Raw genomic sequence first — 11,301 nt, forward strand, 5'->3', positions numbered from 1 at the left:
TTAAAGAACAATTTCTTGATACTTGAACTTCCTTGATTTCCTTCATCAAGAAAGGTAAAGCCTTCCTATGGAGGAAAGAGGCCACTCAAGCCCTTGGTGGACCCAATTTGTATAAGTAAATGAAACAAACCCAAACCTCTTGTTAATCAGATAAATCCCCAGTATAGCATTTTACATTTGAATTTGTGAATTGCACACATACACCCACACCTACACACAAATCAACCCATTTTTTTCACCTTTCCAGCTCTAATAGGATCTGGTCTGTATGTCCTGTTAACTCTGCCCACTTAGGAAAAGAAGAATGGGGTGAAGGGATTACAGGGGGTAATCCTTCTGCAGGAATCTAGAGGTATTGCCTTTTCCCAAATTTCCATTTCTCAAAGAGAACAGCCCTGAAGCTCCTAAGAACTAGGAGAATGCAAATTAAGGATTACAATAGGGTGTAATTCATTAAGTAAATTATAGAGCATTCATTCAATAGAATATTATGATACAACCATTATAATGATAACACTTATAAATAATTGGTAATGGCACTAGAAAAGAACATAATATTCAGTAAGACAGCAAAATGTAGAACCACAGAATCATGTGTTGCATAATTTCAACAATTACACATAAACGCATATATGCACGACCAAGGTATGAGGTATAAAAATATAATTTTATTTTCTTACAAATAGATGGGTTACAAATGACTTCCATTTTATTCCTTAAATTTGTTCTCTAGGTCTCTCTCTCTTTTTTTTAAGATTTATTTATTTGACAGAGAGAGACACAGCGAGAGAGGGAACACAAGCAGGGGGAGAGGGAGAAGCACCTGCTGAGCAGGGAGCCCGATTCAGGGCTCGATCCCAGGACCCTGGGATCATGACCTGAGCCAAAGGCAGACGCTTAATGACTGAGCCACCCAGGCGCCCCTCTCTCTTTTTTTTTTTTACTAAAATTTGATATATCTCTAATATTGTTCAGAATAAAAAATAATTCAAGGTGATAGAAGGGAGAAAACTTCCAAGTTAAATAAAATAATTTAAAGCATGTTAAGAAGCATGTGTTTCCAATTATGGCTCTAGGATTTGTGCATCCCCACTATGTGTGGGGACACCTGCCATTAGTAATAATAACACCTGCCCCCAGGGAACTCCAGGGAAAGTTTTATAACTGATGTCACAAGGATCCCTTAGAATCAGACCACCCTGCACCATGTCCTGTTCTATGCAGTCAATCTAGACCAGAACTCCAAGGGCAGAGCAGGCAAAGGAGCTGAAAAGATGATTTGATAACTAGTTAAAAAAATCTGTGGTGGGACTTTTTACGGTAGTCTTCAATATATAGAATACTTTGGGGTAAAATGTATTGTTGAGTCCAGAGGTGAAACAGAAACTAGCAGGTGAAAGTTACTGGAGGGTTCAGATTTCAGCCCAGGCCATGGCAGACCGTTCTAACAACTGGAGCTTCAGAGGAGGGCAGCTCCCCAGCCAAAGCTCAGTCTGAAGCTGGAGGATCACTTCTCCAGGGTGCCAGTAAGGGGTAGATGTTTGAAGCAGACAAAGGCTGTGTGAGGTAACATGTAAGCTTTCTACCCAGCTCTGGGACCCCAAGTTTTCAGATGCACAAAGCTGGGATTTTATTTGATCAAGCAGGCAGGACAGGCATGACTACTCCCATCACACAGAAGAGGAATTTGAAGCTCAGAGAGATTAACTGAAGGCCCTGAATCATACAGCTAGAGTGGCAGAACTACAAACTTCAAACCAGTGCTCATAGCCCTGGTATACACACACTCAAATACCAGGGCAGCTGTCCAAAGCTAGGATACCAAGAACTCAAAGATTCAGGGAGACAGACCCTTGATGGGTAAACGACAAGGAAAAATGGCAACTTCCCCTCAACCTTTGGCCTTTGTGACTGGATTATACTCTTCAGAGGGCATCTTCTTGTGTCACCCAACACAGAGTTTGCCAGGAAAAAAAGTCACAGCTGAAGTCATAGTCCAATCCAAAGTTTTGTTGTCCGAGAGGCACTCTGAACTCTCTCATGGGGCTCAGGGAGACTCTCCCAGGTAGCAGCCCTACGTGTCTTGAGTTGGTCTGAGGCTGGGGGTGGGAACCGCTGAAACAGGAAGGGGATGAAATGCTTGATTCCCTGAGTGAGAACATGAGCCTGCCATAAGGGAAGCAGGAACCTTCTGCCTCTGTTTCCAGGAAGAACTCTACTCACAGCTACATTGCTCCTGAGGAAATATGTAAAGCATAAGCAAGCCCAAGGGCACAGAAGAACACTAGGGAGGAGGGGATATCTTTTTCATCCTTGGTTTCTGGCAGTTTGGCCTCAGACTGGAGTTGTCATTGTTGTTTTTATTGCTGCTCTGCCGCAAAGAGAAATCAGGGTTTGGGGGGAGAGAGAAAAATTCAGATGAAATAAAACCGGGAGCATTAGACACATTTTCTTTTTCTTCAGAGAACTGCCGTGGCATTAACAGTGCATTAACAGTGTACTCAGCGTTCTGATTTCCATGATGGGTGATTTCATTCAAGCGAGGACTAGGAAGAAATAAAAATCATTCAATTAACATTTATTGAGCACGTATCATGTGACAGGTACTCTCTAGAACATTTTCCATGTATTGGTTCACATGAGCCTCTTGGAGACCGTATGAGGTGGCTATTATGATTATGCTTATTTAACAGATAAGGAAAGAGGCACAGAGAAGCTTCTGCAACCTGTCCAATGTTTTGGACTATACTTGCTATTTATTAAATAGTAGAGCTGAGATCAAGACTCGAGCAGTCTCACTCAGAGCCCAAGTTACACTGGACTGCGATGTTGTGCTAGTAGTCCAGATGAGAGAATGAAATGGTCAAGGAAAGTTATGAAACTTGTTCAAAAGCCACACAGAAAGCACTAAAACACTCTAATATTCCAGGATGAGGTCAGACGATGGTCCCCTAGCCCAAGAATATCCTGGACCAGTGCTCACAAATCACAACCACTGGCATTTCATGAAACTTCCTGAACAAATGTCTTAGAAAAGATTGATGTAGATGTTGAGCCAAACATTCACTGGACACCTACAGTGAGTCAGGCCCTCACCACATCAGCCATTCTCCTAACTTACAGATCCCTCACAACCAACTTTGTAAACAGTATTTTTATCTCCTTACTTATGGAAACTAAGCACCATATTTGAGGTCACAGAGCCAGGTAACAGCAGAGAAAGAAGGAGCACACCTTCTGACTCAGCCCAGGCCCCTCCACTTCACATTTCAGTTTGCCTCCTCAAATGAAAGAGAGAGTCCTTGAAATAACACAATTTATAAAACATGTAAATGTGAATCTTACCACTTTGACCTTAACAGAAGGCTGATAAAATTTTTTGAAATGTCCTAGCCTTTAATAATGAATTAAATGGAGCTCATAAAGGGGATAAGCCTGACTCTACAGTAATGAGATGTTTTACTCTCCCTCATATAATTTTACTGATGTTTGCAATCACTTTTCATGACAATAATGTCCTTCTTAAGGAAACAAGTTGGTTTCTCTAAGGTTTGGTTTCCATGTTACCTTCTCATAGATCCGAGGAACCCAAAACCCATGGACTAAGTGAAATTGGTGGAGGAAAGCCCTTCCAAAAGGAATAGAACAGATCCATCTTTTAATTAAAATGAGTCTCTGGAGGGTGCCCGGGTGGCTCAGTTGGCTGAGCGACTGCCTTCGGCTCAGGTCATGATCCCGGAGTCCCAGGATCGAGTCCCGCATTGGGCTCCCTGCTCGGCAGGGAGTCTGCTTCTCCCTTTGACCCTCCCCCCTCTCATGTCTCTCTCATTCTCTCTCTCAAATAAATAAATAAAATCTTTTAAGAAAATAAAATGAGGCTCTGGAGATAGATACATAGATACACAGATACTGAGAGAGAATGAATATATACCACACAAAAACAGTCAATGTGATAGGAATGAACTCAGCCAGCCCTTGGCACTTAATGAATTACCAATTTCATGGGGATGGTTTCAGCAAAATTCTGAAGTCAGCAGTACAAGGAATTCTATAATGCCAAGACAGTGTAAAACAGCAGTTCTGTTTTCAGAAGAATTGGACTTGAACTGGAAGCCAACTACTCATGCTAGAATGGCAAGAGATTCACTGGCAGACACTCTGGGGATATAGAGGTGCCAACTCTTGGGATGACCTCACCATACATTCTGAAATAGAAAATAATACTTTTTGGGATTCTGTTAAAGTTCATCAGTGAAAGAAAGTCCCTGCTATTACTTAAAAAGCTCTAATACTTTCAGTTGACTATTACTATTAATAGAAACTCACCAATTCAATCAAAAGTCATGCTTTCTACAGAGTCGGTTTAGAGTGTTTCCTAATTAGGTTTTTCCATTAGCCACATTCATAACATCCAGTGGAAATGGAGCATTAAAGGTCATTGCTGTGAGGCACTGGACAAATCACTGACGATCAGTCACACATTCTCTATGCTCTTTATACACCATTTTGCACCCTCTCAGTCTCCCACATCAAGACCCAATCCTAATCTTCAGTTCTTTCCTGAGATGCTTAAATAAAGGATAACTTTGATGAAGCAAGATGTGAGAGAAAAATAAATCAACAATGAAGGGGCAGCCTTCGTGTCTCATTCACTTATTAATTCATTACAGATTGAATAAATGACCCTCTCACTTCATAAAATCCCTAGGACACTTGTTAGTATAGAAGAATGAAAGTTTATTGGGGTGGGGAAGAAAATTTTGAATGATTCCCAAAATTTAACTTTTTAACATAAAAAGTTCTCTTTGCCATGAAATTAACATGTACATCTTATAGTCTTTAATGAGAACTGAGTCACACTAGGATACTTCAAGAAAGGGTGGAAAAGCACAAAAATGATTCCATTAGTAGTAGACTCAGGATATACCTGGCTGAGCAATCGTGACTGGAGCTCAGGTTATTCACCAATTCAGTTCTCTCGACATAACTCATTTAAGGATTACAGCAGCCTAGATTCACATACTTTCCTTGACCATTTGAACGAATAATGTATACCTCATTCAGGGAACTTCAAAAAGATGGTCCGATGATACAAGGATTCAAGAGTGGCAGCTCATCTCTGTGTTACCACGAAAAGTTGATGAATTTATAATGAAACCAGTAACTCAAAAGTTCTGAGCAGCAATAATTATGCAGGAATAAATTACAGTCAAGAACCTCTGTACATTATAAGACACACCACTAGGATAGTGAAAAGTTAAATCATATATAGGAAAATATACGTATATATGACAAATGACTCAGCCAGCTGAGATATATAACAACAAAAACCAAAAACTCCCAAAAATCAATGTGAAAAAGACAGGAAACAGAATAAAATTCAAAAGATTTGAACAAATAATTTGCCAAAAGAGATACTGATATCCAAATGAACAACTAACCTTAGCAGTAATCAGGGAAATACTTAATAAAATCAATGTGACAATATTCCATAATCAAAGGATAGATAAAATAAAAAAGATGGAAAATCTTTTTTCCATGTATATGTGTAATCACCAAAACTCTTATTCCCTGCTGATGGAAGTATCATTTGGTACAATTACTTTGTAAAAATATTTGGCAGTATCTACTAAAGCTGAACATAACTGTCCTCAGAATTGGAGATGGGTCTAAATGTTCACCAAAAGACACAGAAGAGAATATTTATAGAAGAATGACTCATATTCATTTCAAATTATATAGTTTAGATAATTCACAAGTAAATACAATATGGAAGAAATTCAAAAACGTAATACTGAACAAAAAACACAGGTATAAAAAAAGGACTTAGAATTAGATTCCATTTATACAAACTTTACATGAAGTATAAAACCAAGTAAAACCAACCTGTGTTATTTGAAGTCAAAACGGGGTTATCCCAGGGGAAGAACTAACTATAAAGGGGTACGAGCCAGGCCTCTGGGGAGCTCCTCATGTTCTCTTCCTGACCACAGTACTGGCTACGCAGGTGTGTTCATTTATGAAAATCCTACAAGCAGTGCAGTAATGATGTGGACACTTTTTAATGTATACTTACTTAAAAAAATTCCATGGTGGAAAGAAGAGATGGATAGGAGTCACTGGAGAAAAAACAATTTTTACGAAGTCTGATAAGAGTTAACTTTCTTCTTTGGGAGCAGTTCTGAGAAAGCTGGTAAGGTTAAAACCAAGAGGGAAGAATACCTACTTGAGGTACACAGCCCCTCACATTTATATGTGTGTAACAGGTAGACTGTAGATAATAATGATGTCAATCCCTCCTTCGCCTATTATCACACTTTCCAGGGTAACAATACTGCACTAATAGAAAATGACAACGGACTTGTCATAATGCACCCCAACAGCCACTCTGGTTCAGGCCCCATGCCCAAGAAAATGACAGTCACTCATTCCCACCTTGTATAAGAGGAACAACAGGACAAATATCAAAGGGAAAGAAAGCTCATCACAACCGCGCTAGTGAAACTACTGTGAAGAGAGGAGAGAGCACCTGTGTTTGGGAGCTCAGAGTCTTTGGTCCAGTCAGAGACGTGATGCTCAAAGGGAAAAAGGAAACCAAAGATGGTATTTGAGGACTGGTAACTGAGCCCCAAATGGCACGGACACAGACGAGACTAAAAAGGAAGAATGACGGGTCATATCCTGTTAAATGTATGAAGAACCACAAGGTGGACCTAATTCTCATGAAAGGGAGGAAAAACTGGCTACACAGATCCTTTCCTCTCCCAACAGTCCCTGGGTTGGCAAATCCCTAATCTTGTTTAAAAGGCCAGCTCAAGGGGTGCCTGGGTGGCTCAGTCATTAAGCGTCTGCCTTCGGCTCAGGTCATGATCCCAGGGTCCTGGGATCCAGCCCCACATCGGGCTCCTTCCTCGGTGGGAAGCCTGCTTCTCCCTCTCCCACTCCCCCTGCTTGTGTTCCCTCTCTCGCTGTCTCTCTCTCTGTCAAATAAATAAATAAAATCTTAAAAAAAAAATAATAAAGGCTAGCTCAAATATTAATTCCTTATAAAGTCACTCCTTCCCCCCTCCCAAAATCCTCACAGGACTTTGCACAAATCTTGATTATATTTACTATGCACTTACGACTCTAAATTGCATTTTTTATGTCTATATAGCTGGCTACTTCTTCCTCTATGTGTATATAACCTCAGGGGCAAAGCATCTTAGCATGTAGCACAGTCATCTGAGATGTTTTTATAGTTTTTTTTTTTAATAGCTTTATTACAAAGGGAATACATACACGTGGCAAAAAAAAAAAATCAAAACAGCATAGACAAGTATAAGAGGGATGGATAAAAGTTTCCTCCCCATGATCTAGCCCAGCAGTTAGCAAGCTTTTCTTAAAAAGGGCCAGATAGGAAATATTTTTGGTGCAGCAGGACTATGCTCGCTGTTAGAGCTACTCAACTCTGCCGGGTGCATCACAAAAATAGCTACAGATGATATACAGAAACAGATGAATGAGGCTGTGTTCCCATAAAACTTTACTTTGAAGAACAGGTAGCAAACCAAATTTGTCCCAGGGGACATAGTCTGCCCACCCCTGCATACTGAGTGATGGTCTCATGTTCCAAATGTGTCTTACAAAATGTACTGTTAGTTGAGTATATCCTTTATGCAGCCCCACTAACCAAAATGTAGCTTTTAAAGACAGCAAAAATACACAGTGATGGACCTGGACCAGTTTCTTCAAATAGAAAAAAAAGTTCCTAAATCACTTTTTTTTTTTCCCCATTAAGAACCAGGTATATGTGGTTGGGTAGCTACCAACTACCTTTGTGGAATGTCTGCAGAGTCAAAAAAGAAAGCAAATGTATCCAAGTTTTTGGTGCCCCCATATCTCCTCAAATGTACAGTTTACTAATTCTAGTTTTATGCTCAGATGAGCCTGTAAAATTATCTAACCCATTCAACATCTAAATTACAACATAAGCTCTAATACAAGGACCCAAGGCTTTTGGGGGCTGCCTAGAAATCTAACCACAAGGGTGAATACGGTTTCAAAAGGAAAACCCATTCCCAGCCAAGAGAAAAAAAAAAAAAATTGAAGTACCCTCTCTTTGTAACGTCAGAAGCCACATGCGCATACCTTCAAAAGGGGACTGAGGTGGCTGTTGGTTTCCCCTGTGCCGTGCAATCGGGTGTACATTTCAGGTCCTTTAGTAGTAAGAGATGGTATCTATGAAAAAAAATTTAGAACTTATACTAAAACTTAAAAAAAAAAAAAAACTTATCTGTAGGAAATGTTCTAGTGAGTGTTAAGATCAAGTTCCACTCTAGGAATTTTAAAAACATTGATGAATTACAAGTTTTCCACTGTCATTGGCTTCCCTCAGTTCCTCACTCTGCCTGTGATTCTCTCTTTGGATCTCTGGGTCTTCATGTTTCTGACATAGCCTCTTTCCCTCTACCTCTCTCTCACTCCCTCCTGCTTCTCTCTCTCTCTCCCTCTGGTTCTATCATAGTCTTTGGGGTCTTTTCCCTTCTCCAGCTCTCTGTACCTCAACCTCTGTCGGTTCTGTCTTCTCTTTCTCTTTCCCTTTGTCCGTGGTTGCCTTTCATTTAAGCAATGCAATCATCAAAGTTCTTTTCCACGGCCATGCAAGACTTTCTAATGACTCACCTTCATGGGTGAGGAGTTACAGGTAGAATATGGGTGCTTGACTCACTATGTATTCATATGGCTCAGGATGTGCATGTTCTATGTGTGTGTGCACGTATATGAATATGTACACGTAGATGAATATCCAGATCAAGCTAATGTCTGAGATTTAAATTGAGATATATGTTTTCTTTGTTGGACTTACAGGTCACCAGAATGTCTAGTATATAGTATATAGTCTTGTTGGTGCAAGTACCTCCATATCTGTCTCTTTTTTTCTTTTTTAAGATTTTATTTATTTATTTGACGCTCCCCACTGAGCAGGGAGCTGATGAGGGGCTCAATCCCAAGACCCTGGGATCATGACCTGAGCCGAAGGCAGATGCTTAACCAACTGAGCCACCCAGGCACCCCAATATCTGTCTCTTTTCTAATTAAAAAAAAAAAAAACTGATGAGGAAAGGCTTGGTTGCATCCACTATCATACAATCAGAAGAAAAAACACAAAGTGATCTTCTTACCACCTTTGTCATCAAAACTATCTACCAACACAAGTTGGTAGAGATTTTTTTTTTTTTTTTTTTTTTGTGAAATCTAGATGCCTAGAATTAAGCATAACGAAGCTTATAAGGTTCATGATCATTTTTGATTCGGTTTAAAATATTTTTTAAGTTATAAAAGTAGCATATATTCATAGAAGAAATATCAAAAAACCACAATTTAAATGATAGTTAAAACAGTCATAATCAATAATAATATTTTAATCTTACCTTTCTAATTTTTTTTTACATTTTCTTTCTTTTCTTTTACAAAAATAGAAACATATTCAATAAAGTATACTGAGCCCCTATTATGTACCAGATGCCCTGTTAGATAAATAGAGAACACAACAGACAAAAATTTCTACCCTCATGGAACTTAAAATCTTACTATTTTAAAAATTTATGTTTTTACCTTTTACTTTGCTGCATACATTTTCTAAGTCATTAAATACAGATCAATAATACATTTAATAGGTATTTGATATTTTATCACATTGATGCACAAGAACAGAGGTATTATTTGCTTTTATGGACCAAGAAAAGGCCAAAAAAAAAAAAAAAAAAACCCAAACCAAACTCAAACCCAAAATCACATAGCAAGAATTTAGTAAGTATTTACTGAGTGAATAGTTATAAATGCTGTAAGGGATATATAGAAAAAAAGAACAAAAACAATTTTTAAAAATTTTTTTTAAAAGATTTATTTGTTTGGGGCGCCTGGGTGGCTCAGTCGTTAAGCATCTTGCCTTCGGCTCAGGTCATGATCCCAGCGTCCTGGGATCGAGCCCCACATCGGGCTCCCTGCTCGGCGGGAAGCCTGCTTCTCCCTCTCCCACTTCCCCTGCTTGTGTTCCCTTCTCTCTCTCGCTGTCTCTCTCTCTCTCTGTCAAATAAATAAATAAAATCTTTAAAAAAAAAAAAAAAAAAAGATTTATTTGTTTGACAGAGAGAGACACAGCGAGAGAGGGACCACAAGCAGGGGGAGTGGGAGAGGGAGAAGCAGGTTTCCCGCTGAGCAGGGAGCCCAATGCGGGACTCGATCCCAGGACCCCAGGATCATGACCTGAGCCGAAGGCAGACGCTTAACAACTGAGCCACCCAGGTGCGCCAAAACAATTTTTTTAAAGATGAGAGATGGCCCCAGTCCTCTAAGACATGACAATGGATAAGGGAGAGAGCATAATTACAGAAGAGAGACAATATCCATTACAAACCTGCTAAGTGGGCATTAGTCTGTGCTTACTATGGTGTGTTATTATTAATTCAATGACAACAACAACAACTACTACTACTACTACTAATAATAATAATAATAACAATACAACTAATGTTTATTACTATGTGCCAGGTACTACGTTAAGGACTATCAACCCATTTAAGACTGTAACAAACTTTAAGAAGAATATTTTTATGTATGAGGAAATAGAGGCATAGGGTCACGGTTATTTTCATGAAGTCACAGAGCTAGTAAATGATGAAGCAGTATTCCAAACCCAAGAAGTCTGTTTCCAGAGTCTTTGCTACTGATTATTATATTAGAGTTAAAAAAATGCACCATATTTTATCCTCAGAACACAAATCTTATTTATGTGGATAACCAAGAAAAATGGTACCAAGAACTCATTCCCATTATACAAACTACAAAGTATTTATTTCACAGTAGAAAGACTGCTTTCCAGGGAAAGGTATAGTCTTTCCTTTTTCTGACATCTTATATGTGCATCATTATCTCTCCCCTAGCCTGCTTCAGCAGGTCTTACCCCATTGTATTCAGATTCTTTTTTTTTATTTTTTTTATTGTTATGTTAATCCCCATACATTACATCATTAGTTTTAGATATAGTGTTCCATGATTCATTGTTTGTGCATAACACCCAGTGCTCCATGCAGAACGTGCCCTCCTCAATACCCATCACCAGGCTAACCCATCCTCCCAACCCCCTCCCCTCTAGAACCCTCAGTTTGTTTTTCAGAGTCCATCGTCTCTCATGGTTCTTCTCCCCCTCCGATTTCCCCCCCTTCATTCTTCCCCTCCTGCTACATTCTTCTTCTTCTTTTTTTCTTTCTTAACATATATTGCATTATTTGTTTCAGAGGTACAGATCTGAGATTCAAC

General features: G+C 39.3%; 1 long non-coding RNA gene across 3 annotated transcripts in view; it reads right to left on the bottom strand.

Moving 5' to 3' along the window:
- Positions 1–964: 964 nt before the first annotated feature.
- The window catches only part of LOC116644102, a 31,750-nt gene continuing 21,413 nt past the window's right edge, over positions 965–11,301 (bottom strand). For 2 of the 3 annotated variants that reach the window (XR_004301699.1, XR_004301697.1), the window contains exons 5-6: positions 8,131–8,220; positions 965–2,546 (exon numbers count right to left, since the gene is read on the bottom strand). This is a non-coding gene — a long non-coding RNA (uncharacterized LOC116644102). The remainder of the gene's footprint in view (positions 2,547–8,130; positions 8,221–11,301) is intronic. The other variant, XR_004301698.1, reaches the window with a different exon arrangement.

The sequence above is a fragment of the Phoca vitulina genome, unplaced genomic scaffold, assembly GCF_004348235.1.
Source record: "Phoca vitulina isolate PV1807 unplaced genomic scaffold, GSC_HSeal_1.0 scaffold28, whole genome shotgun sequence".
Lineage (NCBI taxonomy): Eukaryota > Metazoa > Chordata > Mammalia > Carnivora > Phocidae > Phoca > Phoca vitulina.